Source organism: Cucurbita pepo, chromosome 9 (genome assembly GCF_057944985.1).
Source record: "Cucurbita pepo subsp. pepo isolate OVF chromosome 9, ASM5794498v1, whole genome shotgun sequence".
NCBI lineage: Eukaryota > Viridiplantae > Streptophyta > Magnoliopsida > Cucurbitales > Cucurbitaceae > Cucurbita > Cucurbita pepo.
Genome location: NC_141806.1, coordinates 9,859,485 through 9,864,903, shown reverse-complemented (window position 1 = coordinate 9,864,903; position 5,419 = coordinate 9,859,485).

Here is a 5,419-nt window from a genome sequence, read left to right as displayed (position 1 = left end):
CGTTACCTTCTGTAAGTGTTAGATCGACCATTGAAACATGCACTTCTATGCATAAGTCAAATCCTAATTTTATTGCGATCTCTGTCAAAACAGTGACATCAGGTCGATAAAGAGTATTCACTGTTATCGTAACTGCCAGTAGGTAGGTGTTACCATGATCATTGAAACCGGAATATCATCCCTACCAAAACAGTGACATCAATCCATAAAGATTACTCATTGTCATCGTAACGTCGGAAAGTACTAGCATTTAAACGTAAATGACTATGGACAATTGGTTATATCTCTGTGAACCTCATCAATCCATGTATCGAGTTGCAAGTTGGGCTAGGCCCAACATGGCCATGACAAAAGAATTCAAAAATGGGAGGTTTCTGTATTATTTTGAATTTTGGCCAACTATCCAGTTTTAAAATTAATATTAATATTCATTTGGCCAGCTTTGATCACATGTGAGGTGATTAGCTAGCTAGCCACATACCATTTGAAGTTGTCTTATTAGCTAGCTAGCCAGATGGTGCTCTTAAGGAGAGACAAGAATGCTTCATTAATGATTTTGTTTCCTTAGCCTCGCGCTTAGATTTCGTATCCTTCTCGTGTCTCTTCTTCTTGAAATTTAAGCAAACATTCCTCAAACAGCTCAAGGTCAGCATCGAACAAGATCTTTGGGACGTTTTGTGTAAGTTTTGTACAGCCTGGTTCTAATGGTTTCTTGAATTTCTCTTCGGTGCAGGAAATTTCTGTTTGATTAGGTTCTCGATGTGACTATTGTTCCATAAAAATAGACCGACAGTGTTTAGAGACTAAAATAACACGTTTTAAAGTTTAGGAACTAAAATACCATATTAAAGTTTAGATGACAGAAGGAAAAGCAGACAAAAATAGGACTTCAACTTCCACTCTGCTGCATGCTGCTGCATGCTCTGTAACTTAATATTGTTCTTCTTTTCACATATTGTCTACCTCATCTAATTCACGCTCATGTTCGTTTCGTAGTGCGTCTCATACTTTGTAAAAATATCTTTTATTTGATTGGGTCCATTAAGCTCAAATTTAGGACTTAAACTTCCTCCCTTTCCAATGTCATGGCATTAAAAATACAGATGATTTAAGATTTTGTTTGAACTTATATTCATGATTGGAAAGAACATGAAAAACATAGAATGAGTGGTCATTTAGCTAAAATAAACTTGTATCGAGGGAGATATGACCATATATGATCTTTAGTGTGCACTCATCAATCGATCCTAAATTGTATAATACAATCTAGGATAAATCGTAGACCGTATTGTACAATTGAAAGCAGATTAAGATCATATTTTAGTCCTATGATGCTCCATATAAGCCTATATATTTTAGATAAATGACCACTAGTATTCCTACATTTTTTTTTTTTTTTTTTTGTTCTTTCCAACCAAACATATAAACTAAGCAAATTTGAAAGCATTTTGTATTTTAATGCCTCTGAAAGTCAAAATGATCCAAGTATAAGTCACAAATTTAAGCTCAAATGACGAAAATAGATGAATTTTATTTTCTGAGTAACTTTTTGAGATATATGGTAGAAGGCAGGTTATTAAGACCATTATCCTAGAAAGGATCATTTTAAACCTCTCGATTACATAATATTTTTCTACAATGTGGTACTTAAGTCCCAGTAGAGTATGGTGGGAGAGGGAGGAGACAACATTGAAAAAAAAGAGAAGAAGAACAATGTGCTTAGCAATTACCGAGCAGACAGACAACGAATTACAATTGTTATGAATATTTAGTAATAAATTATAGTTTACATATATATTATATTTGATATTTTATTATAGGGCAAATATTAGATATTTGCCTTATTACCATAGGTATCTTTCCATTTATTATTATTTCTATTTATTACTATTTCCATATCATTCTAATTTATTTGATTATAAATAAGATAACTTTCACACCATTTAGGTGCGGTGGATTAATCAAATATTCTCAACAATTTTATAGGCATTCCGATCATGGAGAATCTTCTCTCGATCAAGAGACCGCCAAGAAAGTGCTTCGTCAAGTTAAACGCGTTCAAAATCTCTCTTCATGTAAAGTTCTAGTCGTTTTCTTTAAAATGTTCATCTGTTTGATGTTTCTTTTTCACGTCGAGTTCTATTTCAGCCCACAATAATCTTGGTTAGATAAATCCTATTTTAGTTTAAAAGTCATTCCAAATATTTACAGCACAATTGAGGTTAGTCTAAAGCAGCCCAATTGAAGTGGTACTCTAGCAGCGCAATTGAGGTGGGTGGAATATGGTCGAATGGATTTACTTTAATTAAGTTGACACTCTCTCCATTTTTACGATGTATTGTTATTTAAATATCCCAAATAAAAAATAAAATCATGTGATATTTAGCCCAATTTGAAATACCTTTGTTTTTCTTGTGTTTTTTTCTATTTTTTCTCCGCATGATCAAGGAACGCACCAACTGAACCGATTCTCCGACCTGGCTGCTGCCCACGACTGTGCGGGAAGTCGCGCGTGGAACGATCGCGTAAGAAGCCCTCCATGGCGCGTGTAGGCGCATGTAGGCACGTGAAGTACCTAGGGAGGAGTATCTTGTGGCTGTCAAGCGCATCCTGTGCTATGTGGTCCGAACTAGAGGCTGGGGTGTGAGATACTGCGCAGGGAGAGGAAAGGAGAAGCTTGAGCTGGTCGGCTACAGTGATAGTGACATGGCTGGTGACGTTGATGATCGTAAAAGCACTAGCGGGATGATTTACTTCCACTCAGATGGTGCAATCTGCTGGCAACCAACTAAGCTTTTATCTTCTTGCGAAGCAGAGTACATTGCCGCTTCGACGGCAGCAACACAGAGGGTCTAGCTTGCGCGACTTCGACGGCAGCAACACAGAGGGTCTAGCTTGCGCGACTTCGACGGCAGCAACACAGAGGGTCTAGCTTGCGCGACTGATGGAAGAACTCAACCGAAAAGAGAGCGATCCACCAATACTGAACAAATGATCTCCCGGATCAAAAATACAATTCAGTTTTGAGATTTTAAGAGGAGATTGTTAGATAAAAACCTGAGATTTCCTTATTTAGCCTTTACATGTTTTTATTGAGCTGATTGAATATTTTCTTTTGACCACCCTTTCACGAATGAATTACCATTTTTAGGTGCCTTCACATGTTTTTAGTGAGCTTATTGAATATTTTGTTTTAAGAATGAATCACCATTTTTAAGTGCCTTTACATGATTTTAGTGAGCTGATTGAATATTTTTTTTTTTACCTTTTCACAAATGAATTACCATTTTTAGGGGTGGTACGGGAGTGACACATTTAAATTAAAATGGTACGGGAGTGACACATTTAGTTGGTGTTCTTTATATTTATTTAAGTTTTCTTCTCTAGGTTATTTTTATTTTCTTTCATTTTCTTCCAGTTCTGTCAAAGATATCCTCCCATCCATTGTTAAAAACACTATATACACGACCTGAACCTCATCAATCCAGCCATTTTTAGGGCAGAATATTTATTTAAATAAGTGAATCAATCAGAAACAAACTTTCAAATACAAATTTTTTTCCAAGGTTATTTTTACTTCGATTTTCAATTTCATTTAAACAAGTGAATTAATGAGAAACAAACTTTCAAATACAATTTTCTTCTCTTGATATTTCTTCTCTAGCTTTCTGTTTTCTGAATTAATGAGAAACAAACTTTCACATACAAGTTTTCTCCTATTTTCATTTAAATGAGTGAATGAATGAGAAACAAACTTTCAAATACAAGTTTTCTTCGGGTTATTTTTATGCTCTCTGGGAAACAAACTTTCAAATACACATTTTCTTCCTAGGTTATTTTTACCCTTTCTGTTTTCATTTTCTTCTAGTTTCCTCAATGATTTCCTCTCACCCATTTTCGGACGTGAACCTCATCAATTCGGGGATCAAGTTGCAAGTTGCATCTCCACCAGGCCAGGTCGATAAATTGTATTTACTGTCATCCTAACCGCGGTAGGTGTTAGGGTGAGCATTGAAACGTGAGTGACATCACGATTCAAAAAAAATGTAACTAACATTAAAAAATGTGTGTTAGGGTGAGCATTGAAACGTGAGTGACATCACGATTCAAAAAAAAATGTCACTAACATTTAACAACAAAATTAGGTTATTTTTAGATTTCTGTTTTCATTTTGTTCCAGTTCCGTCATTCATTTCCTCTCACCCATTGTCTTTATTTATTTAAATAAGTGAATTAACGAGAAACAAACTTTCAAATACAAGTTTTTAACGAGAAACAAACTTTCAAATAAGTTTTCTTCCATTTTCATTTAAATAAGTGAATAGTGAAGTAATGAGAAACAAACTTTCAAATACAGTTTTCTTTCCCTAGGTTATTTTTACGGGAGAAACAAACTTTCAAATACAAGTTTTTAACGAGAAACAAACTTTCAAATAAGTTTTCTTCCATTTTCATTTAAATAAGTGAATAGTGAAGTAATGAGAAACAAACTTTCAAATACAGTTTTCTTTCCCTAGGTTATTTTTACGGGAGAAACAAACTTTCAAATACAAGTTTTTAACGAGAAACAAACTTTCAAATAAGTTTTCTTCCATTTTCATTTAAATAAGTGAATAGTGAAGTAATGAGAAACAAACTTTCAAATACAGTTTTCTTTCCCTAGGTTATTTTTACGGGAGAAACAAACTTTCAAATACAAGTTTTTAACGAGAAACAAACTTTCAAATAAGTTTTCTTCCATTTTCATTTAAATAAGTGAATAGTGAAGTAATGAGAAACAAACTTTCAAATACAGTTTTCTTTCCCTAGGTTATTTTTACGGGAGAAACAAACTTTCAAATACAAGTTTTTAACGAGAAACAAACTTTCAAATAAGTTTTCTTCCATTTTCATTTAAATAAGTGAATAGTGAAGTAATGAGAAACAAACTTTCAAATACAGTTTTCTTTCCCTAGGTTATTTTTACGGGAGAAACAAACTTTCAAATACAAGTTTTTAACGAGAAACAAACTTTCAAATAAGTTTTCTTCCATTTTCATTTAAATAAGTGAATAGTGAAGTAATGAGAAACAAACTTTCAAATACAGTTTTCTTTCCCTAGGTTATTTTTACGGGAGAAACAAACTTTCAAATACAAGTTTTTAACGAGAAACAAACTTTCAAATAAGTTTTCTTCCATTTTCATTTAAATAAGTGAATAGTGAAGTAATGAGAAACAAACTTTCAAATACAGTTTTCTTTCCCTAGGTTATTTTTACGGGAGAAACAAACTTTCAAATACAAGTTTTTAACGAGAAACAAACTTTCAAATAAGTTTTCTTCCATTTTCATTTAAATAAGTGAATAGTGAAGTAATGAGAAACAAACTTTCAAATACAGTTTTCTTTCCCTAGGTTATTTTTACGGGAGAAACAAACTT